This window comes from Lithobates pipiens, unplaced genomic scaffold, assembly GCF_037356315.1.
Source record: "Lithobates pipiens isolate NorthernLeopardFrog02 unplaced genomic scaffold, aLitPip1_a1.2 Scaffold_8, whole genome shotgun sequence".
Taxonomy (NCBI): Eukaryota; Metazoa; Chordata; class Amphibia; order Anura; family Ranidae; genus Lithobates; species Lithobates pipiens.
Genome location: NW_027507903.1, coordinates 433,850,784 through 433,876,673, shown reverse-complemented (window position 1 = coordinate 433,876,673; position 25,890 = coordinate 433,850,784). Strand labels below are relative to the sequence as shown.

General features: G+C 46.9%; 1 protein-coding gene across 4 annotated transcripts in view; it reads right to left on the bottom strand.

The window, feature by feature from the left end:
- The window catches only part of LOC143964534 (E3 ubiquitin-protein ligase RNF213-like), a 582,447-nt gene that overhangs the window by 542,418 nt on the left and 14,139 nt on the right, over nt 1-25,890 (bottom strand). For 2 of the 4 annotated variants that reach the window (XM_077474317.1, XM_077474319.1), the window contains exon 1: nt 18,277-18,414. The exons of the other annotated variants lie outside the window; for them this stretch is intronic. The gene's annotated coding sequence lies outside the window, so the exon portion shown is untranslated. Of the gene's footprint in view, nt 1-18,276; nt 18,415-25,890 lie in introns of those variants that run through there. 4 annotated transcript variants of the gene reach the window in all.

Genomic DNA, 25,890 nt, shown 5'->3' with positions numbered 1-25,890 from the left:
CATTTCCTCTTGTGAATGCCCTCCCCTTTAATGTATGTCATTTTCCTGTGATGTCATTTTCTGTACTAAGGGAGTGCCTGCCTGTTGGGGGCAGGACTTCCTGTTTTTCATTCTTTGGGAGATAATAAAAGTCGATGTTGAGCCCCCAGGGAGGGGCAGAAGCATGGAACTGTGAACGTAGAAGGATGGTTGAGTCTGTTCATTGAGATGAATGTGTTGGAAGGTAAGCCTAAAGCATTATATCATTAAGACGGAAATGGGTGCTTATTGGAAGCACAGTGGTAGATGGGGCTGTGTGCATAGCATATAGCCAAATTACCACGACAGTATGCAGGGTATGCAGAGTGTGACAGACCTAGCCGGGACACAGGCTTTTTGAGAGGACTGAGTGCGAGCCTCTTGCCGATCGATTATGGGCCCTGGATTTTAAGGGGCACAGGGTGAATGAGAACCCCACTATAATCTGTGCTAGTCAGATTCAATGCTGTATATATGTATATATAATGTGTGTTGTCTCATGCTGTTGGGGGACACACTGTCAGATGCTAATGTCATTAACTCCAGACACCTGTCTCTTGTGTAAATGAGTCTAGCCTGGCTTGCAAGGACATTCCAAACGTTGTTGTTTGTGCTAATTAATCCTTTGTTTAGGTTTATAGTAATGTTTATTGAATTGTCACACACTCAATCGGAGTGTGGGATTGGTTCCGTCACACAGAGTATGGATGGGTATGCAGAGTATGCAGAGTATAGATGGGTATGCAGGGTATGGATGGGTATGCAGAGTATGGATGGATCTGTCACTAAGCAGTGCTGTGGGCACTACACATGCAGCCCACAGCGCTGCTGCCACCGATCTCTCCCCTCTCCGCTCACACTGGACGGAGAGGGGAGGAACCGGAAAACACGCCGATTTGTTTAGATGTGATTGCTCTGTCATTTGACAAAGTGATCACGTGGTAAACGGCTGCTATCAGAGCGGAATTCTGGGAGGACGTCATAGTACACCCTCCCAGAGTTAACAAACCGCCCTGTAGCCGTCATTCGGCCGGTCATTAAGTGGTTAATCTTGCGCAAGACAAACTTCTGCACAAAAAATCCATGGACCGATGGGCCCGTAGGGTTCCTAAGTCCTTCTTCACTAGGCAGGAAAAAAAATGAGGCTGCAGGAGGCAGGCTAGCAGCCTAAGGGACCGCCCCTTGGGCGAAACTAGAACGTTCTGGTTTTGTTGTACATGTTAACATGTTCTGCCTAGTCCTCTCCTGAAGGTGGCGTAACAACCCGATGGTCTAAGAAAGGAGCTATGTCAGTCGGTGAACGTAAGAGAAACATTCTTTTTCTGCCAGTAAATACCTTATAGAGCCCACTTCCTGTTTTCTTGTCCGATCATTAGTGCAGGCCTATGACCCCATGCACACCTATCCCACTCTTTTGAGAGCTTGCCAGGAAGGGGGGGGGGGGGGATGAGTCATAAGAGAGCCAATGAGAGCTGCAGGCTGGAGGTGCGCCTCTGTGTGTCTGTGTAAGTCCAGGAAGTGAACAGGCAGCAGCTTCAGCTGCCCACAGTTAAAATGGCTGCAGCCAGACTCAGTGGAGGGAGATTTCTGCAGCATATTTGGCAAGTACAGAATCACAATATATATAAAATAATATGCAAAGTGGTTGGAGGGAAGCTTCAGAATGGCAAAGACGTTTTTATTACAAATTATGTGAGCAGACTGCGGTTCCTCTTAAAATAGCAAAGGTATTGCATGGCAAGCTAAATATGAATTAGAAACCATGGGAAAAGCCGTGTGGCAGCTAGTGGTTGAGCCCAGATATGTGCTTTATAGGATAATGCTTAACTTTAGCTTATGGCGGTACCTGAGGAAAAACACCCTTTTGTGGCTTCATTGTGAAGAACCCTTCCGCCAATAAGGAAGGTCATTGACAATATGCAGTACAAGATATACAGGAGCCCATACAGGAGCAGTTTTCAGTGCCTCATATATTGGAACTGGCGAGCTCACCCTGGACTAGAAATATATAGGCAGGAACCAGGAAAGGAAGATATAAGCAAGCCAAAAGAAAGACAATCCCTAGGAAGAACCCCCCAGAACTCAATCGCCTACTGCAGCAGCTCCCAGGAAGGTATCAGGAAGAATCCTTCAGGCAGACTATCAGGCAAGACAGCTGGAACATGACAACCATTAGTTTGCATAACTGCCAATTGTGTGAGGGAGCAGGAGGACAACATAGAACAGAGCACTCACAGGACCTGTGGGACAGGCAGAGAACCAGCGGCCGCAGAGTCCAGACCAAACTCAGGCCTTTAAAACACTGTGCATCCTCTTTACCTGCAATGGGAAGCGGTGCTTCTCTGCACCAATTGGCAGCTGGCCAGCAGCCAATCAGAAGAGTATTGAATAAAAAAGGTTATGGCGCTAAACCCGATTAGTGATGTGTTAAATTGGCCTATCGCCACAAACTAGTGTTATTTAAGAAAGCGCTGTGTGCAATTAAAGTGCAAATGCTTCCTAGACAATGTAATCAATATTAAATAAACATATGTGTCCCATCATAATTAAATCCAAAACCAATATTAAGTCATCATATACGTGTCAACATTTTGTGAGTGAAACCAAAAAAAATTGTAAACATTCACTTTAAGGTCATTGCAGGTATATCAAATGATGTAAAATAATATAAAAGTTCTTTCAAACAACCTAGAAAGTACTACTGGTGTCCTTCAATGTTCTCATTCAGAAAAAAACTGTGCAAATAGGTGCAAAGAGAGTGCAAAAAGGCTAGGGATCCAAAAACCTAATTCAGCCAAAAATCGCATATAAACGCATGTATGTCCAATACGTGTCCAATATTAATATTTGGCTGATGATACTGCCACCATAGCCTAATGCTGTAGTTAATACATAAAAACAGTAGGGAACGTTTCATTCGCTAGTGCAAACAGTGCTGGGTCTTCAAATAGAAACCTCCATCCCCAGTGCGCCACTCAGTGCTGTAATATGTAAATGCTCTCACCAGAATTAATGCCCCTTATGGGGCTAGATGGACATTCACAATGTAAGCCACTGTGTCGCTCTCTGGCTGCTGCTGGTGCACTGGGTGAGGTCTCCCTGTTCCGTCCGTATAGTCTCCAACGTTAGTTATACATGAGGAAAGACACATCCATAGTGTAATACGTTTAAAATCAAGTCGTTCGTTTATTTATATTTAAAACTACTCACATTTAGTGTTAAAAGCATATGCATGTAACAAAACTCCGCCGTTCGTCTCTGTCCGTTCGGATGGGTGCACGCAACGTGGCCACGCCCTACGCGTTTCGTCACTCTGACGTCCTCTGGAGCGGCCATATTGGTGCACCTTACGATTTAAATAGGGTGCAGTGCTCCACTACGCATGCGCTAAACTGACAGCGCCATTTTAGATGTGGGATGCCCTTAAGCTGAATACAATTACCTCCCCTCCGTCCGTGACGCCCTCGGGGATGTTAACAAATTGAATTCGCCTCGGAGCACTGCAGCCTACCTTTTTTTTTTTTTTTTTTGTACCTCTATGGATCATACCCAATATTGCTAACATCCAGTAGCATTACCCAATACCTATTGTTCATATGTTAAAACCTGAACTTAAAAAAGCTATTCGGAACAAAAAAGTGTGTATAATTGCTTCTGCCTAGAGGGGACCTAAATAATAATTCCCGGATAAAGAAGGAGCAAAGGGAAAAGAAAAACAAAAAAGTGATAAAAATGTTTAAATCAATAGCATCCTATTGGCTAGTTGTTATTAAAATTAAAATGAAGCTCATAGGAATTTTATAGCATTACTTCATAAAAATAAAATAAAATACAGACATGCAAAACTGAACATGAACTAGAAGATGTAAAAACTATAAAAGTTTGTCCGAAAAAAATTTTTTAGAAAAAAGTTTTTAAGAGATTTTTTAAAAAAATCTCTTAAACTTTTTTCTAAAAAAATTTTTTCCTTAAAAAAATTTTTTCGGACAAACTTTTATAGTTTTTACATCTTCTAGTTCATGTTCAGTTTTGCATGTCTGTATTTTATTTTATTTTATTTTTATGAAGTAAAGCTATAAAATTCCTATGAGCTTCATTTTAATTTTAATAACAACTAGCCAATAGGATGCTATTGATTTAAACATTTTTATCACTTCTTTTTGTTTGTTTTTCTTTTCCCTTTGCTCCTTCTTTATCCGGGAATTATTATTTAGGTCCCCTCTAGGCAGAAGCAATTATACACACTTTTTGTTCCGAATAGCTTTTTAAGTTCAGGTTTTAACATATGAACAATAGGTATTGGGTAATGCTACTGGATGTTAGCAATATTGGGTATGATCCATAGAGGTACAAAAAAAAGGTAGGCTGCAGTGCTCCGAGGCGAATTCAATTTAACATCCCCGAGGGCGTCACGGACGGAGGGGAGGTAATTGTATTCAGCTTAAGGGCATCCCACATCTAAAATGGCGCTGTCAGTTTAGCGCATGCGTAGTGGAGCACTGCACCCTATTTAAATCGTAAGGTGCACCAATATGGCCGCTCCAGAGGACATCAGAGCGACGAAACACGTAGGGCGTGGCCACGTTGCGTGCACCCATCCGAACGGACAGAGACGAGCGGCGGAGTTTTGTTACATGCATATGCTTTGAACACTAAATGTGAGTAGTTTTAAATATAAATAAACGAACGACTTGATTTTAAACGTATTGCACTATGGATGTGTCTTTCCTCATGTATAACTAACGTTGGAGACTATACGGACGGAACAGGGAGACCTCACCCAGTGCACCAGCAGCAGCCAGAGAGCGACACAGTGGCTTACATTGTGAATGTCCATCTAGCCCCATAAGGGGCATTAATTCTGGTGAGAGCATTTACATATTACAGCACTGAGTGGCGCACTGGGGATTGAGGTTTCTATTTGAAGACCCAGCACTGTTTGCACTAGCGAATGAAACGTTCCCTACTGTTTTTATGTATTAACTACAGCATTAGGCTATGGTGGCAGTATCATCAGCCAAATATTAATATTGGACATACAAGCGTTTATATGCGATTTTTGGATCCCTAGCCTTTTTGCACTTTCTTTGCACCTATTTGCACAGTTTTTTTCTGAATGAGAACATTGAAGGACACTAGTAGTACTTTCTAGGTTGTTTGAAAGAACTTTTATATTATTTTACATCATTTGATATACCTGCAATGACCTTAAAGTGAATGTTTACAATTTTTTTGGTTTCACTCACAAAATGTTGACACGTATATGATGACTTAATATTGGTTTTGGATTTAATTATGATGGGACACATATGTTTATTTAATATTGATTACATTGTCTAGGAAGCATTTGCACTTTAAATGCACACAGCGCTTTCTTAAATAACACTAGTTTGTGGCGATAGGCCAATTTAACACATCACTAATCGGGTTTAGCGCCATAACCTTTTTTATTCAATACTCTAAAATTTCCCTCCCCTCCTTGTTAAGGAAGTGAGGGCTTCAGGTAAAGGCAGCTCTAACCCTGTATTTTTGTTTCACACATTTTTCATCACATTGGAGTTTTTTATTTCTATTTTTATATAATCAGTGTTTTTTTCCATAGCGCGACTTTACTTACTTATTTAGCCAATCAGAAGAGGCCTGGTGACATCACCCCACCCACTGCTGATGGAACGCAGGAGTAGCGCAAAGCCGAGGAGAAAAGAGGGCCTGGACCCACAGCAAGGGATGTCACCGATCGGCACTTAGCTTGTATGGAGTCTTGCCACCTCTGTCAGCCTTGCTACAGAAACTGCAGCCTACGCTACAGCCACAGAAACCAACAGCGAGAGGTAAGAAAGAGAGTGAAAAAGGACCTAGGATGGCTGCTCTAGATACCGGGCGTGAAGCATCTTATGCCTGCGCTTGCCCCGGCACCAGGGCGGCCACTATCAGGAAGATTTACCCCCAACAAGGGACCATCCACCGTGGGGACTAACGGCAGGATGACATGAAACAGGAATGTCCAGAGCGAGGACAGAATAAGAACACCTGCACAAGGTACAGGTGACCTTTTTATTGATCTATTCAGGGATGTCCTATACGGATGTCAAGGGGCAGGGTTGACCCAAGGTTGCTGACATGAGTCTGAGCCAGGAAATACATGTTTTAGCAGGCAGAGACCCTAGGGATAAAATGGTGATTGCTGCAATATTTTATGTCACACTGTATTTGCACAGTGGTCTTGCAAATGCAATTTTTGGGGGAAAAATACACTTCAATGAATTAAAAAAAACAGTAAAGTTAGCCCTTTTTTTTTTTTTTTTTTTTTTTTTTATGTGAAAGATGCAAGAATCTTGAGAGAATTGTGAACTTTATTCTAAGCAAAAAAAATGTGACTCATTTTATCCAAAATTGTGCAGCTCTACTCTACAGTAATGTGATTTTTAGTGAAATGGGGGAAAGGGGGTTGTAAATTTCTAAAATGTGAAATGAATAAAGCATATCATGTAAAGTGTACTTGCCTTAATTCATAGTGCCTACTGTGGAGTCTTCCTTTGTTATCTGCATGAGTCACTTGTGACAGTTTTCCCTGACTCCAAACAATCCATGATGATACCCCCCCCCTCCCCCCCCCCCCACCAGCACACGCAGATGATTGACAGCCTCAGATGTGCATGTTTCCCAGTGAGGCTGTGTAGAGGGAGTGTGTCCATTTCCTCCATTCAGGTGTCATAGTACACTTAGTAAAGAATTAATATAATATATACTTAACCACATCCCTACTCGCCCATTGTCATGATATCAGCAGATGGAATCTCCCATCCTGGGTGGGTGCCATATGAGGTCCTCAGCTTTCCGGCGGTATAGGGGGCATGGGCACATCACAGAGGAGCAGATGTGCGTGCCCGGCGGCTGCGATGTCCACCGGGCATTCGCTTGTTACAGAGAAGGATTGTGGATCTGTGTGTGTAAACAGATCCACATCCTGTCAGGGGAGAGGAGAAAATATTGTGTGTTCATAGTATATAGGAACAAGATCGGTCTACTCATCCAGGCAGTCCCCTCCCCCTACAGTTAAAATCACTCCCTAGCCACTTAAGAACCAGGCCTCTTTTTCAGACTCTGTGTTTACATGTTTAACCACTTAATAACCAGCCCATAGCCGAATGACAGCTACAAGGCGGTTTGTTAACTCTGGGAGGGCGTACTATGACGTCCTCCCAGAATTCAGCTCTCGCGCACCCCCTGGGGCGTGCACCCGATAACTTCCGTGAACGCCGGGTCCTCTGCATCACGGATCACGGCCTGGATGACAGAGCAATCACATGTAAACAAACCGGTGTTATTTATGGTTCCTCCCTCCCTTCTCCATCCAGTATTAGCGGAGAGGGAAGAGATCGTGGCAGCAGTGCCCACAGCGCTGCTTAGTGACAGATCCATCCATCCATTCATCCATGCTCACCCAGCCATACTCTGAATACCCAGCCATCCATCCATCCTCAGCCACCCCATCCATGCTCAGCCATCCCCATACACAGCTCATCCATCCCCATTAATGCTCATTCATGCCACTACAGTGCCTCACAAAAGTGTAATAGATAGTGAAATTAGATTTTAAACTTATGTCCCTAGAACACCTGATGGTGCTCCCTGCATGTTGGTCCTCTGTATATGACCAGGCTGTGGAAAAGTCTCACACATGTGGTATTGCCGTACTCAGGAGGAGTAGGAGAATCTATTTTGCTGTGTAATTTTTGCCATGTAAATGTTATGTAAATAAATCAACATGTGCAAAAATAAAATGAGTTTCATTTTCTCTACACATTTTCCAAAAACGTGTAGAAAAAAAATTACATGTTAAAAAGACTCGATAGGCCTCATAGATTATACATTGGGTTGTTTTCTTTCCAAAATTGGGTCATTTTTGGGGTGTTTCCATTGTCCTGGTACTCCAGGGCCTTCAAAAGTTTAAGAGGTAGTCAAGAAATTATGTGTAATTTATGCTCCAAGAATGCCTGATGTATGTGGCCACGCTGTGTAAAATTCTCACATATGTGGTATCACCATACACAGAAGGAGTAGTAGAATGTGTTTTGGGGTGCAATTTGTGCTTTGCATATGCTGTGTTTGAGAAATAACCTGCTAATATAACAATTTTGTGAAAAGAAAAAAATCTAGATTTTGCAAAGAATTGTGGGAAAAAATTACAACTTCAAAAATCCCACCATGCATCTTACTAAATACCTTGGAATGTCTACTTTCCAAAAAGGGGTCATGTGGGGGGTATTTGTACGTTCTTGGCATGTTAGCGTCTCAAGAAATTAGATAGGCCGTCAGTACTTCAGGTGTGATCAATTTTCAGATATTGACCAAAGACCAAAGCTGGCTGGTCATGTGATCGCAATCTCAGCTTTTAAATAAGGTTTTTACAACATTTATATTTATAAATCATTCACAGAGGGGCGGGAACACTGCAATAGGAGGCAGTGAAGATGGTGTATATAGGTTAGTGTTATGAGAGCAGCAGCTCACACACAGACAGAGAGGGGAGGGGAGAGGAGAGGAGGACACAGGAGCAGAGAGGAGAGCCGATAGGAGAGCAGATAGCAGGCTGCTGATGACAGAGGCATGTAAACAGACCATGGTGTCTGGTCTCAGCAACAATGATACACTGTGGTCAGTTTAGAGGGGTGGGGAGAAACTGGCAGGATCAGTCAGGTTTTTTTTTAGGTGTTACGGGGGGGGGGGGGGGGGGGCAAATGATAGGACAAGCACGGTTATACAATGCTTTAAAAGGAGCAGGATCCATTTTTTTTGGGGGGGGGGGGGTGTTAATCACTTTTAAGGCATTCAATTAGATATATACAGATTTATCTAATAACAGTTCTGGGCTTAGGTATATGGCCCAGCTGGAAAAATGGTAAATTTCTGATTCATGTTCTGGGAGGAGCATCTGTAAATTAAGTTAAACACTTGCCGACCGCCGCACACCGATATACGTAGGCACAATGGCAGCGGTGGGCAAATGGGTGTACCTGTATGTCCCCTTTAATTGGTGTTGCTAGCAGGCGTGCGCCCGCCGTGTCCAGGGTGACCGTGCCCGCGCGACCCAGTTAATCCCTTCCCCGCCAGTGTCATTTACACAGTAATCGGTGCATTTGTATAGCATTGATCGCTGTATAAAATGACAATGGTGCCAAAATAATGTCAAAAGTGTTCGATGTGTTTGCCAATATGTCGCAATCACAATAAAAATCACAGATCGCCACAATTACTAGTAAAAAATTTAATAAAATAAAAAAAATTATAATAAAAATGCCATAAAACTATCCCCCATTTTGTAGATGCTATAACTTTTGCGCAAACCAATATACGCTTATTGCGATTTTGTTACCGAAAATATGTGGAAGAATACATATCAGCCTAAACTGAGGAAAAAAAAAAATGTTTTTTGATATATTTTTGGGGGATATGTATTATAGAAAAAGTAAAAGAATAATGCTTTTTTTTTTCCCCCTAAAATTGATGCTTTTTTTTTTTGTTTATAGCGCAAAAAATTAAAAACCACAGAGGTGATCAAATTCCACCAAAATAAAGCTCTATTTGGTGGGAAAAAAGGACGTCAATCTTGTTTGGGTGCAACGTCGCATGATCGTGCAATTGTCAGTTAAATTGACGCAGTGCTGAATTGCAAAAAGTGCTCTGGTCAAGAAGGAGGTAAAATCTTCCGGGGCTGAAGCAGTTAAAGAGGAGCTTTTGGGTGTAGCTCCGCTTTAAGTTGTGTCTCCTATTATAAAAAATGCTATTGCTGAATTCTGAACAACATGGCTGCCCTTTTCTTTTCACACATTTGCGGTGCCCAGTTTGCATTATCATCACGTGCCTATTTACACTTAGTTGGATTATATGTTGCAGTAGATGTACAGTAGCTATCAACAATGTGCAGTGTTTTAACACATGTGAATTACAGCCGATCCTATCCAGGTTGTATCTAACTTCAACCCTTTTACTGCCAGATCCATAGGTCGTGGAGGGGTCACACACACACACACACACACACACACACACACACACACACACTGTGGATGTGTTTATATATCTTACAAGCTGGCTGTGAAATGGAAGCAATGAGGTGGCTGCGCAGCCACCCAATACCTGTCCCCATCATGTATACCGGGCACCTCACACCCATTTGGCATGCCCAGGACTGGCTTGGATTTATTGGAGGACAGGTGAGAAATCTGGGGTTTAAATGATCCCAGGTGTCTCGTTAAAGAAAACCTGTCACAAAAAATATTATATAATAAAAACTTTTTGTCCCCTATGTGAGGAAAATACAGTTTAGTAAAAAAGTTAATAAAAATGTAAAAGAAATGAGTTAAACCCAAGCACTTAAAATCCCCTAAAACGTTTTTTTTTAAAGGCCCCTCCATTCCCACATGCACACACATACGAATGTAAATGCACAGGGTGCCTATGCACAACAATATTGATTGCACTACACGTTACATATTGTCACAGCGGTCACATGTTCAGAATGCCCGCCTCTGCTTCCTGGCATTTTGAACCTTTTTAGGGCCGGTTCACACAGGGGGCGATGCGAGGCGACACCGACTTGCCTCGCCGTGACCTGCCGCGACCTCAGTGGCGACTTACAAATGACTTCTGTATAGTCGCCCCGAGGTCGCCCCAAAAGTAGTACAGGAACCTTTTTTCTGAGTCGGAGCGACTCGAGTCGCTCCTCTCAGAACGGTTCCATTGTACAGAACGGGGGCGACTTGTCAGATCGCGGCACGGCAAGTCGTGTCGCCTCGTGTAGCCCCCTGTGTGAACCGGCCCTAAAGGGCTGGGAGGCAGCTGCAGGAAGGGGCTAAGGTTTGACATGTTGGGCATCCATTTACTCAGCACAACCTCATCTTTTATATTGTATCAAAAATTGGGTAATGTATTCCATGTGTGTGCTCTTAAAGTTACATTAAAGTGGTTGTAAACCCTTACAAACCACTTTGACCCTACAGGTAAGCCTAGATTAAGGCTTACCTGTAGGTCCAAGAAATATCTCCTAAACCTACACAGTTTAGGAGATATTTACAAAAAGACAGCCACCGCTGTCTACGGCGCATGAGCTGTAGACAGCAGCGCGCAGGCGCACTGGGCAGGCCGCAGATCGTGGCGATATGCCACTCGTGTCGGCTCCCGTGTGCATGCACGGGAGTGACGTCATCGTAGCTCCGGCGAATCACAGCGCCGGAGCAGCGAGACCCGGAAGTCACTCCGGGATACATGGCAGCGGCAGACATGAAGACGGAGGACCACTTCAGGGGCTTCATTCTCAGGTAAGTTATTCATAATGAGCGAGTATGCTATGCATACTAGCTCATTATGCCTTTGCCTTGCAGGTTTTTTTTTTTTTTTTCCTTCAACTGCCTTTACTTCCTCTTTAACATTTCGCAAATACCAAAGCTTTCAAATTCAGTATGGAATAGACAGAACTCCTATCAGGTGATTTTTTGTGTCCACAGAGACTTTCTATTGGTCCTGTTGGCCATTGTTACAAAGACAGAAAGTGATGGGGAAATCCAAAAATGTATTAGTATCACCTGGATAGCATGAGGATTTTCCCAATGGGTTTACATTGAAAAGATTTCTACTCACTTCCTGTTCTGCTTCCAGCACAGAAAGTGAGAAGAAAATCTCCCAATAAGATACACAAAAAAAACTAACAGGCATTTTTAACAAGTGTCTACTCTATTCAAAAAAATTAACACCAAGTAAAAATGCCCCCCAACTATTGTAGGAAAGGCTGTGATTATGCTCCAAAGTTAAAAATATCACAAATGAATGTTTGTACTCAGAGTCACTCTGTGGATAGTGGGGGAAAGGAACAACAAGGAAACAAAGACCTGAAGTGTGCCAGGGTCACGTGGTCAGTATGCCTAAAAGGGGGCATACCCAAGTATGAAATGTAATGACTGAAATTAAAAGAAAAAAGGGAATGGGTGGGTGGGACACGAGACCCAACGTCCACGGGGAGGAGGCAGAGGAAGGCAGGCTTTATGCAGCCTGACTCCTCCTACAAATACAGGCTTACCCTGCGGTCAGCCTTACACTTGTACTCAGAGTCACTCTGTGGATAGTGGGGGAAAGGAACAAGGAAACAAAGACCTGAAGTGTGCCAGGGTCACGTGGTCAGTATGCCTAAAAGGGGGCAAAAAATAACACAGTAGGAAGAAAGCTCAACAACCAGATGACACAGTGAATAACGTCTAACCTGGGGTGGCGGCAAATGAGTTATGTATTTATCCGCAGAGAAGGAATCGCTAGGAAAGGCAGTAGAGGACCAACCCAGCGTTAGACAAATGTAAGACACACACGCTTGCTTTAACCCAACACCAAGCACCACACCTTGCCAGGCTCCAGGGACCTGACAACAGTGCCGCTCTGAAAGCCACGTCCCGCGAGCATGCAGATGTAACAGAAAAGGCTGGGGTGCCAACGAGTAGATTGGCTAAAGTAAGTGAGACCCTGGGCAAGAAGGCACCACTCCCCTGGCTTTAGGAACCACACAGCCAGCTATAGCACCCCCTTGAGCCCCAACCCGGTGACCAACGCAAAAGGAGACCTGAGAGTACGTGAACGTCATAAAATAAACCCGCAATGGAAAGTCAGCTGAGCACAGCAGGGAGTCCACATCGCTGGAACCCTGGATGGCTTCAAACGAAAACGCAGAAAAAATTAAAACAACCTGATGGATCATTCAGCATGAAATGCTGCGACTTAACTCGATACGCCCAGAAAGTGCTGAGGGCTGATACAAGCTGGAGGAGGCAAAAAAGGAACTAGACGTTTAACCATCAGGACTGGAATTGCAGTGTCATGGGCTTTCCTGGAATTTAAAACAAAACCCAATGATCAAGGCTGCAGTGCCAGCTAAAATGAAAACCAATCTACCACAACTGGAACTGAAAAGAAAGTGTGACACTGGAACCTGCTTCTGAGACCCGAGCCTACAGATACTGGCCCGGGCCCCGGGACCCACGAAAGCCCCTGAGCCAGAAAAAGCTGCGGATCAGCGAAAGGCTGACTAACCAATCGTTCTATACCCCAGTGCAACTCCTGGCCAGACGCAGCTAGGAAATTTAAAGATAGTGAGGAATGGCACCCAACTGATCAGGAACACAACTAGCGAGAGAACCGTGAACAAAGAAAACCTGCGACAAGAACAAAACCTGCGATAAGGAAACGTGACTGAACGAGAAACATGAGTAGCGCGATCTGATCACCGTGAGCGGCATAAGAAACGAGGCTGCTAGAAAACACAACCTGCCCAGGAAATGAAGGTTGTACAAGAAACGCGAAAACGACAAACCACAAGAGAAAACCCTGGGGGGTACACAAGGGAAAAACCTGGAACGCAAGAGAGAAAACCTGGAAACGCGAGAGAGAAAACCTGGAAACGCGAGAGAGAAACCTGGAAAGCGCGAGAAACCATAAAATGCACGAGAAACCGTAGTTGCATGAACCGCCAACTGTACCACAGGAATACGTCAGAACCATGGGAATACGTCAGAAAACGTTATAAAAACATGGGGAAACGTCAGAAACATGGGAAAACGCAAGAAGTTGCATGAGACATGTAAATTACATCTGATACGTAACATGCCTGAGAACCATAAATTCATGAGAACCATAAATGCGTAAGAACTGTAAATCGTTTAAAAACCGTCAACTGCATGCGAACGCATGAGAAACGCAACTGTATGAGAAACCATAAAATTGCATGGAAAACCATCAATTGTATGAGAAACACCAACTTCATAAGAATAGTAAATCACATGAGAGACCCAAATCGCATGAAACAAAATTGCGTAAGAACCGTAACTATCATGAAAACATCAACTGTATGAAAACTGTGAAATTGCATAAGCTGTGAATTGCATGAGAAACGGCAATGCTAGTGAAACCGGGAAGAAAAAAAAAAAAAAAGAGTAAGAAACGCGTGTGAAAAACAAAAAGCATGAGAACGTCAAATCGAATGAGAACGTAAACGAAACGAGAACATAACTGCATGAGAAAGTAAAATGAAACAAGAACATGACTGCATGAAAACGGAAAACGCAAATGCATGAAGAGGCAACTACCTGAGAAACGCGAATGCATGGAGAGGCAACTGCCTGAGAAACGCGAATGCATGGAGAGGCAACTGCCTGAGAAACGCAACTGCAAGAAGATGCAACTGCCTGAGAAACGCAACTGTAAGAAGATGCAACTGCCTGAGAAACGCAACTGCAAGAAGATGCAACTGCCTGAGAAACACAACTGTAAGAACCGCAACTGCAAGAAGATGCAAATGCATGAAAACGCCAATGCATGAAGACGTAATCGATTTGAGAACGTGAATGGCCTGAGACCGAAATAACATGGGACCGCATGAGAAAACCATAAAAATGCACAAGAAAGTAAAATTGCATGAGAAAAGCGTGAATAGCACGAGAACCTGAATGGCACGAGAATATTAATAGCACAAGAACGCTAAATTGCCCAAGAACGCAAAATTGCCCAAGAACGCAAAATTGCCCAAGAACGCAAAATTGCCCAAGAACGCAAAATTGCCCAAGAACGCAAAATTGCCCAAGAACGCAAAAAATTGCCCAAGAAAGTAAATAGCACATAGTACGTGGAGCTCAGGCGGGGGGGTGGAGGCCCGCCACGTGGAGCTCAGGCGGGGGGGGGGGGGTGGAGGCCCGCCACGTGGAGCTCAGGCGGGGGAGGGGGGAGGCCCACCACGTGGCGCTCAGGCGGGGGAGGGGGGAGGGGGAGGCCCGCCACGTGGAGCCCAGGCGGGGGAGAGGCCCGCCACGTGGAGCTCAGGCGGGGGAGAGGCCCGCCACGTGGAGCTCAGGCGGGGGAGAGGCCCGCCACGTGGAGCTCAGGCGGGGGAGAGGCCCGCCACGTGGAGCTCAGGCGGGGGAGAGGCCCGCCACGTGGAGCTCAGGCGGGGGAGAGGCCCGCCACGTGGAGCTCAGGCGGGGGAGAGGCCCGCCACGTGCAGCTCAGGCGGGGGAGAGGTCCGCCACGTGCAGCTCAGGCGGGGGAGAGGCCCGCCACGTGCAGCTCAGGCGGGGGAGAGGCCCGCCATGTGCAGCTCAGGCGGGGGAGAGGCCCGCCACGTGCAGCTCAGGCGGGGGAGAGGCCCGCCACGTGCAGCTCAGGCGGGGGAGAGGCCCGCCACGTGCAGCTCAGGCGGGGGAGAGGCCCGCCACGTGCAGCTCAGGCGGGGGAGAGGCCCGCCACGTGCAGCTCAGGCGGGGGAGAGGCCCGCCACGTGCAGCTCAGGCGGGGGAGAGGCCCGCCACGTGGAGCTCAGGCGGGGGAGAGGCCCGCCACGTGGAGCTCAGGCGGGGGAGAGGCCCGCCACGTGGAGCTCAGGCGGGGGGAGAGGCCCGCAGCTGACACCCCCTCCCCCACGGCCCAGGCAGCCAGAGGGAGGCGGGCAGGAGAAGGGCTCCCTTGTGGCGACCGGAGCCCACAGTTAGCATGGAAGCAGTTAATAAGGCGAATCATCCTTGACCCCTTTAGACGGCACCCCCGCATCCACCCGCAGACAACCCCCCCCCCTCCCCCCGGCAGGCGAAGCATCCTCCCCCCTCCCTCCGGTGGAACACCGTGAGAAGGGGGCAGGCGGGAGAAGCGGCTCCCCGCAGTCTCCCGGCAGACTACCCCCCCTCCCCCGGCAGAAGCAGACCACCGGGAGAAAGGAGGCGGGCGGGAGAAGCGGCCCCCGTCGCCAATCAAACCCAGCAGAAGCAAACAAAAACCCTCTTGTGGAGCCGGACAAACCTCCCCCTCCCCCGGCAGCACGCCAGGAGAGGGAGAAACCAGCAGATATCCTCTTGTGGAGCCGGACGAGCCGACACGAGACCCAACGTCCACGAGGAGGAGGCAGAGGAAGGCAGGCTTTAAGCAGCCTGACTCCTCCTACAAATACAGGCTTACCCTGCGGTCAGCCTTACACTTGTACTCAGAGTCACTCTGTGGATAGTGGGGGAAAGGAACAACAAGCAACAAGGAAACAAAGACCTGAAGTGTGCCAGGGTCACGTGGTCAGTATGCCTAAAAGGGGGCAAAAAATAACACAGTAGGAAGAAAGCTCAACAACCAGATGACACAGTGAATAACGTCTAACCTGGGGTGGCGGCAAATGAGTTATGTATTTATCCGCAGAGAAGGAATCGCTAGGAAAGGCAGTAGAGGACCAACCCAGCGTTAGACAAATGTAAGACACACACGCTTGCTTTAACCCAACACCAAGCACCACACCTTGCCAGGCTCCAGGGACCTGACAACAGTGCCGCTCTGAAAGCCACGTCCCGCGAGCATGCAGATGTAACAGAAAAGGCTGGGGTGCCAACGAGTAGATTGGCTAAAGTAAGTGAGACCCTGGGCCAGAAGCACCACTCCCCTGGCTTTAGGAACCACACAGCCAGCTATAGCACCCCCTTGAGCCCCAACCCGGTGACCAAGAAACGCGAAACGACAAACCACAAGAGAAAACCCTGGGGGGTACACAAGAGAAAACCCAGACAAGTGAGAGAAAAACCTGGAACGCGAGAGAGAAAACCTGGAAACGCGAGAGAGAAAAACTGGAAACGCGAGAGAGAAAACCTGGAAACGCGAGAGAGAAACCATAAAATGCACGAGAAACCGTAGTTGCATGAACCGCCAACTGTACCACGGGAATACTTGTAAACCAACAACGCTGAATAGATGAGAATGCTAAAATTTTGTGTGACCATTGCATTTTGCAGTATAAAGTGCATGTTACTGTGTTCCCATAATGCACCTGCTCTTTGTGTGGTGTGTTGCCTTGCATTGTGAATAAACCCCAATGCACTGTACAGGAGAATGCAAGCACAAAACGCTGCAGTGCACTGAATGCACATATCATGCATTGGGGTGTGCTGCATTGTTAGAAATTGTTATATGCATTTTTGATCCATTGTTGTGTGATGGCAGCTCATTCATTATAAATTAGTTACCTTAACACAAGGAATATTAACATACAGCAACAAATCAATAAAGTGTGAATGAGTCTAGTGCCACAGTGTAAATAAAATCTATTTTTTAACCACTACTTGGCTTTTCAAAATAACAAATTACATTTTTTGGACACTGAATAAATGATTTAGGCCGGGTTACATATGCAACCGCATTCAATTCACATGACGGGAGAGTGAGGCCGGATCACACATCTCCGGGCGGCCGCGGTCCACATTCCAAAAGGGTCCAATGCATCTTTGGTTCCGATTTAGGTGTGAATTCAGGCAAAAATTGGGACCAGATTCGCACCTGAATCGGTGAACAGGGACGCACAAGATCCCATGCTGGGAACCGCAGCATATGTGAACAGAGCCTAAGTGCTGTAATATATGCTGTATATACTTTTGATAGTTACATAGTTACTAAGGTTGAATAAAGACACCAGTCCAACCTGAGTGAGTGTCTACAATTGTCCCTATCCCTGTACTAGGGATGAGCTCAGGCGTGTTCGCATGGACCATGTGCAGAGCCCGCCAGGAGGTTGGCGCAGCGCTGCGCTAATCACAGGCAGCGAGACATTGACTGATCTCTGCAGCCACACATCGGGGCAATGTCTCACTGCCTGTGATTAGCGCAGTGCTGCGCTGTCTTCCTGGCAGGCTCTGCACGTGGTCCATGCGAACACACCTGAGCTCATCCTTACCCTGTACTTTGCACACTCACTTCGGTCCCTCCCCTCAAGGAGCTCACAATCCAAGGTCCCCATTCATACACTAGGGACAATTTTGGACAGAAGCCAATTAAGCTCCCAGCATGTCTTTGGAGTGTGGGAGGAAACTGGAGTTCCCAGAGGAAACCCATGTAGGCACAGGGAGAACATGCAAAGTCCAGGCAGGTAGTCATGGTTGGGATTCAAACCAGTGACCCTTTTTACTGCTTGGTGAGAGTGCTAACCACTACAACACTGTGCCGCCCCAGTTGAAGAGAACATTTTTATAGCAGTCAGAACAAAAAGGAGGAACTGAGAAGAGATGGACACACCTTCTAAAGAGGATCATATGCATTCTTATTTCTAGAAATGTTTGATTGCTCTTTTATAAATATACACTTGGCCGTCTGTCACATTGTGAGAAAGCTGGTGGCTGACTGTGTCTTCACTAGCTAACATTACAGAAAGCACGTTAAAGGCCTACTTACAATTTACTATATAACATATCAGCATAACTGGTCACTTACCTTTCAATCCTCACTTTGATTAGGGCATAACCATTAAAGTGAAAAATAAATCAGCTGTATGTCACGTCGGTCTGAGCTCACACTGACTGACTAAAGTAAAAGTATCTGTTCCTTCTCTTTTATATAACAATTTGTTTCAGTTTCATTTCTTAGCACTACCCCGCCCCTGGGAGCGGCATGTATTTTCAGTTTCCTTGAGATGTCATTGATCTGAATAGAAAGTCTTTTTTCTTCCTTCAGCACACAGCCACATACACACTGACCATTCCCTATATCTCTTTCCCAGCATACATTGTTCAGCTGCACACCCCTATATTCTAGTAAGTGTTGCTGCTTCTGTGCATTTGGCATTTACCCGTTTACGCACGTACAATGTTTTTTCCCCAAAACACGACACCCCTTGCGTTTAGAAATAATTTCGTGCATGCACGTGAGGGTAAATACCAATGCACAAACACATCAGCATTTACAAGATTAAAACGAGTGTACAGCCATTCATTTATATGGCTGGCTGTATGCCCCACCTGCGGCGGCATGGGAATGTCCACGTGCATGACAGCGTAGGTTGAATTCACATGTGCGGTCACCGGCGTTTTACTTCATTGTCGGTCACAGAGAAAACAATTGTTTTTGGTGTCCCATTTACACTGCAACAGAGCCTGGAGCTGCAATACAATACAGACATGCTGCATTTTATTGGACCGTGCAGCAGCACTGCGCAGTGACATAAAGGACGTTTACTTTTGTACATTTCAAATAAAGTTCATTGAAATAAAAAAAAAAGCTGTGTGATGTGCTGAATTGTGCACCACGCTGTCCCATACTGCGCCCGTAGCAGGCAGCTGTTCTTTCTGTGTGAATCAGCCTTTAGCCCGGGTTCACACCGAATCAGACTTTGAAATCATGTGACTTAACTTGAGATCGCACCATTTGAATGCTGCATTTCAGTGCGACTTCATGCACAGACCTCTATGCAAGTCGCACCTGAAATCGCCAAAAGTAGCGCAGGAACTACTTTTTCAAATGAATGCAGCACCACAAATTTGGCGTTGCACCAATTTGAACAATTCAATTCTCATATCGCATGATGAGCCGCACCGGTGTGAACAGGAACTAAAGCCTCGTACACCCGATCGGATTTTCGTCCAGGAATTGTGTGATGACAGACTGTTTGCCTAAAATCCGACCATTAGTACGCTCCATCAGACAATTGTTGTCCAACTTTCCTCCAACAAATTTTGGATGGCAGGCTAGTAAATTTTCGGCGGACAATGGTCTGTTGTCAGATTTTGCAAGCGTGTGTACACAAGTCCGCCACACAAAAGTCTAAATTACAAATCAATGCTCACCAAACACAACACTAGCAGAAGGAACCCAAAGGGAGGCACTCAAAAGCTGAAATTCCATGTAGTACGTCACTACATTCGTGTTTGCTGGCCGACAATTGTGTACCGTTTGTATGCAAGACAAGTTCATGGCACACACCCTTTGCACTAAAGTCTGGAGCTTTGACTGCAGAAAATCCGATTGCGTGTACGAGACTTAAGTCTGCAGTCAAACACAATCCCACCACACAAACTGCATATTAAACAGCCCATAGGACTTTTCACAATGAAACCAGACACACAGTGTGGAGATTCAGCAGTGAGTGAGGCTCAGTTCAGCAACAGTCTCTGCTCGTTCCTCTGTAGAAATAAAGTTTCTAATTTCTTTTCGCTGAGTAGACAAGGGCTATGTTAGTTAGGGCGTGTCAGTACACACATTGGTCATCACATCACATGAGCACATTTCTCATCAGTATCCTACAACTAGGACAAACACATAATTCCCCAGTATTGAATGCACAGTTCTCTAGTCAGTTTTAGTGTCAAACTTTGGCACCCCAGATATTTTTGAACTACATTTCCCATGATGCTCATGCACTCTGCCATGTAGTTCAGCATCATGAGAAATGTAGTTCCAAAACATCTGGGGTGCCATCACAGCAGTAGAGTATGACATGGTTTTACCAGCACTGTCCATGGCTGCCCACACACCAATCGCTGATCTTCCCAGCCCCCAGCTTCCAAGCTTTACCATGCATTGCTAAAACATGCCTAACACTTGGTGTTTTTTTAAAGCGGAGGTCCACCCTAAAATGGACCTCCGCTCATCGGAATCCCCCCCCCTCCGGCGCCACGATTGGCACCTTTCAGGGGGGAGGGGGGTGCAGTTACCTGGATAATCCAGGTAACTGCACCCACTTCCGGGATAGCTGTCTGCGGAAAGGGGCGTAGATTACGCCCCTTTCCGCAACTGCCCGCCCCTTTGCGCAAGTGCCCTGCTGCCTGCTGGGAAACACACAGTTCCCAGAGGCAGCGGGGACCGTCCGGATTGCCGAAAGGCTCCATTTCCTGATTCCCATACCCAAGATGGCGGCGGCAGGACCCGACAGACGACCTAGCGATCGGCTTCGGGTGCCGACATCGCGGGCGTGCTGGACAGGTAAGTGTCACTATTTTAAAAGTCAGCAGCTGCAGTATTTGTAGCTGCTGGTTTAAAAAAAAAAAAAAAAAAAAAACGCGGAGTCCCGGTGGACTCCCGCTTTAACAAAGTGTGACCATATAACACTGAGGCAGTTTTCAGGCGTTTTAGCTCTAGAAATAGCCTCTAACTTATGCCTGAAAACTGCCTCCCCATTCATTTCAGTGTGGCTTTTCACTCTGGTGGTGCATTTGCAGGACGTTCTTAAAGAGGAAGTAAACCCTGATGGGTTTACTTCCTCTTTGATTCCCTGCAAAGGTAAAGCATAATGGACTACTATGCATCACATAGTAGTCCATTATGTGTCACTTACCTGACACAGGAGCCAGCGAAGTCACCTCTGTCCCCTTGTGTACGGAGCCTCCATCTTCTTGGTGGGTCTCGTTGCTCCGGCACTGTCATTCGGCGGAGCCGCGATGACGTCATTCCCGCGCATGCGCACGGGAGCCGCCACTCGCTGCATATTGCTGTTAACAGCGGCATTCTCAGTGCGCCAGCGCGCCGCTGTCTACGGCGCATGCACCGTAGACAGCGGTGCCTGTCTTTTGGCAAATATCTCCTAAACTGTGTAGGTTTAGGAGATATTTCTTAGACCTACAGGTAAGCCTTAATCTAGGCTTACCTGTAGGTCAAAGTGGTTTGTAAGGGTCTACAACCACTTTAAAAGCCCTGCAAGCATATTTGGGGCAGTGCGGGACCAGTGTATACAGGGGTCCCAAAATGATGGTAAAGCGCTGCTAAAACTAGCGGCACTTTACCGCTAATGCTCAGCGTTTTCAGTGTGAAAGTAGCCTTAACCACTTGCCGACCAGCGCACGACGATGTACGTCGACAGAATGGCACGGGCAGGCAAATGGGCGTACATGTACGTCCCTTTAAATTTGCCGCCCTGCCATCGGGGAGCGCGCCGCGCGCTGGTCGGGACCCCCGTGGTTCCGGTCGCGGGACCCGCGGACTCGATCGCCGCGGGCAACATTTCTCCATTCTGCCTAGCAACTAGTGATGCTGATCTCTGCTCCATGTGATTGGAGCAGAGATCAGTGTTCACTAAATGAAAGCCCAACCCCCCCCCCAGTTAGTAAAACATCCCTAGGAACACTTAACCCCTACACTGCCACCCACTGGTCAACCCCTTCACTGCCAGTGTCATTTACACAGGAATCACTGCATTTATGTAGCAGTGATTACTGTATAAATGACAATGGTCCCAAAAATGTGTCAAAAATGTCCGATGGGTCCCCCACAATGTCGCAGTCACAATAAAAAAATCGCTGATCGCTGCCATTACTAGTACAAATAATAAAAAATTATTAATAAAAAATGCTATAAAACTATCCCTATTTTGTAAACGCGATAACTTTTGCGCAAACCAATCAATCGCTTATTGTGATTTTTTTTTACCAAAAATATGTAGAAGAATACGTATCGACCTAAACTGAGGGAAAAAAATGTTTTTTTATTTATTTTTGGGGGATATTTATTATAACAAAAAGTAAAAAATAATGAGTTTTTTTTTTCAAAATTGTCGCTCTATTTTTGTTTATAGCGCAAAAAATAAAAACCGCAGGGGTGATCAAATACCACCAAAAGAAAGCTCTATTTGTGGGGAAAAAAAAGGATGTCAATTTTGTTTGGGAACCAAGTCGCACGACCGCGCAATTGTCAGTTAAAAACAACGCAGTGCCGAATCGCAAAAAGTGGTCTGGTCTTTGACCAGCAAAATGGTCCGGTCTGAAAGTGGTTAAAGAACCTAAAACTGTAGAGCAACACAATCAATAACAAACACATATTATATGCAATAGAATACTATAAAATAAACCATGCAATGGTGTGCACAGATAATCTGCCACTACAATATAAAATCCCCAATACATGTGACAGCAATAGGTGCCATAAACGTAACGCAGTAATGAGTAGACATAAAATAAAATCTTTAATAATAAAAGTTTCTAAAGTGTACTTTAACAAAAAATACTGTGATATGTGCAATGTATATGCATCCTTAAACGTGGATTAGGAAAATGCTGGGGGGGGCCACCACCATTCACTCTCCACTCTGACCTCGTTGAGTGGACATATTTACTTAACCACTTGAGATCCGCGCTATAGCCAAATGACGGCTACAGCGCGGATCTCCTTTTCCGGGACGACGTCAATAGACGTAGTCCCGTGTACGAGCGGCCTGCGCGCCCTCTGAGGGGCGCGCGCGGCGCGCTCTGTGAACGGCGAGTCCATGAGACTCGCCTGATCACCGATCCGTGCAAGGGGGTCGATCCCGACCCCTTATCACGTGATCAGCTGTCAGCCAATGACAGCTGATCATGTGATATAACGGAGCCGGTAATCGGCTATTATTCCTCCTCGCGCTGACAGCGCGAGGAGAAAAAAAAAAAGCCGATCACCGGCGGCCGTGATCGGGACGTCAGTCCCGATCACGGCCAGCCCTGCTAGTGCCCACCTGCCCCCTGCCAGTGCCCACCTGCCCCCTGCAGTGCCACATTTAATAAAAGTAAGTGCCCCCCGTCAGTGCCACCCAGCAGTGCCCACAGTGCCACCGAGCAGTGCCACCAGCAGTGCCACCCAGCAGTGCCCACAATCTTCCTCAAAGGTGCTGCACCCCAGTGCCACATATCTGTGCCCATCAGTGTCATCTACCAGTGCCCAGCAGTGCCGCCCATCAGTGCCACCTATCAGAGCCACCTATCAGTGCCACCTATCAGTGCCCATCAGTCCCATCTATCAGTGGTACCTATCAGTGCCCATCCGTGCCACCTATCCGTGCCCAATCTTTGCCCATCAGTGCCGCCTTATCTGTGCCCATCGGTGCCGCCTTATCTGTGCCCATCGGTGCCGCCTTATCTGTGCCCATCGGTGCCGCCTTAACTATGCCTATCAGTGCCCACCAGTGCAGCCTATCAGTGCCCACCAATGCAGCCCATCAGTGCCCACCAATGCAGCCCATCAGTGCCCACCAATGCAGCCCATCAGTGCCCACCAATGCAGCCCATCAGTGCCCACCAATGCAGCCCATCAGTGCCCACCAATGCAGCCCATCAGTGCCCACCAATGCAGCCCATCAGTGCCGCCTAATCAGCGCACTTCAATGAAGGAGAAAAATGACCCGTTTGCAAAATTTTATAACAAACTATTAAAACATGATTTTTTTTTTTTTTTTGCATCTTTTTTTGATTGTTTAGCAAAAAATAAAACTCCGAGCTGTAACTAAATACCACCAAAAGAAAGCTCTATTTGTGGGAAAAAAATGATAAAAATTTCATTTGGGTACAGTGTTGTATGCCCGCGCAATTGTCATTCAAAGTGCATCAGCGCTGAAAGCTGAAAATTGGTCTGGGACTGAGGGGGGTTTAAGTGCCCAGTAAGCAAGTGGTTAAACATACAGTAGGTCACTTGTGCTTTCTCCATAAAGGCCAAGTTCATCTTTCTTATTTTTTTTTCTTCTAAACCTCAGCTCCCCTATGTACCAATATAGCATTAATATACTTATTTAGCAAAAATAAAAACAGCTTTCCATTAATTCTACACCGTTGTTTAAATATACTGCTCGATCACGTCTGCCTACTTCCTGGGCAGACTATAGGTCATGGCACAAGAAGGAGTTGACCAGCTGATCTCATTAGCACAGCCTGCGAGGGGTCTGGCTGCCATGCTTCCTGTCAAATGTGGAGCTCCACTCCGCAACCAGCCCCTTTGGCACACCCTGCATCATCTACCCACAGCTGGTTAACTCCTTGTGTCATGACCTAAAGTCTACCAGGATGTAAGGCAGAAGTAATCAAGCAGTGTGTTTAACCACTTGACCACTGGACACTTAAAGAGGTGTTCCCCTAAAAAAAAAAAAAAAAAAAAAAAATTGATTTTTGTACTCGGACAAAGCTCCATTAAATCTTGACAGTAAGGTTATCACCAGGGCTCAAGTCCTGCGGGAACGCATGGGAACGGAGTTCCTGTACTTTTCCCACAACAGAAACTCAGTTCCCGTTAGCAGCCTGCATATGCCTGAGTAACGATGCTAAGCTGAGCAGCGCCTCCGAGAGAGAGCAGCCAGCCACAGACACCACAACAGACAGAGCCACACTTACTGCTGGTAAGGATCCAGCCTGTGCCCACTGCCCAATTAGTGCCAGACGGTCACGGCGCCACCATTGCCATCAGTGTAGCCCAACTCTGAGCTGCCAGACTTCTTAATTTCAACTTCTCTTCTCCTGAGCTGAGCCTCTGAGTCCTCCCACCCACGAGGCCCGCTGCGAGTTTGCCATCCGCCAGAGTCATTGACAAACTTCCAGGTTAGTGTGTTACACACACTTTGTTAGTTACAGTGAGCATGCTCCCCCTCCGTTCTGCTGCTGTGTCCCCCACTCCTCCTCCGTTCTGCTGCTGCTGTCCCCCACGCCTCCTCCGTTCTGCTGCTGCTGCTGTCCCCCACTCCTCCGCCGTTCTGCTGCTGCTGCTGTCCCCCACTCCTCCTCCGTTCTGCTGCTGTCCCCCACTCCCCCTCCGTTCTGCTGCTGTGCCCCACTCCCCCTCCGTTCTGCTGCTGTGCCCCACTCCCCCTCCGTTCTGCTGCTGTGCCCCACTCCCCCTCCGTTCTGCTGCTGTGCCCCACTCCCCCTCCGTTCTGCTGCTGTGCCCCACTCCCCCTCCGTTCTGCTGCTGTGCCCCACTCCCCCTCCGTTCTGCTGCTGTGCCCCACTCCCCCTCCGTTCTGCTGCTGTGCCCCACTCCCCCTCCGTTCTGCTGCTGTCCCCCACTCCCCCTCCGTTCTGCTGCTGTCCCCCACTCCCCCTCCGTTCTGCTGCTGTCCCCCACTCCCCCTCCGTTCTGCTGCTGCTGCTGTCCCCCACTCCCCCTCCGTTCTGCTGCTGCTGCTGTCCCCCACTCCCCCTCCGTTCTGCTGCTGCTGCTGTCCCCCACTCCCCCTCCGTTCTGCTGCTGTCCCCCCACTCCCCCCCCCGTTCTGCTGCTGCTGTCCCCCCACTCCCCCTCCGTTCTGCTGCTGCTGCTGTCCCCCCACTCCCCCTCCGTTCTGCTGCTGCTGCTGTCCCCCCACTCCCCCTCCGTTCTGCTGCTGCT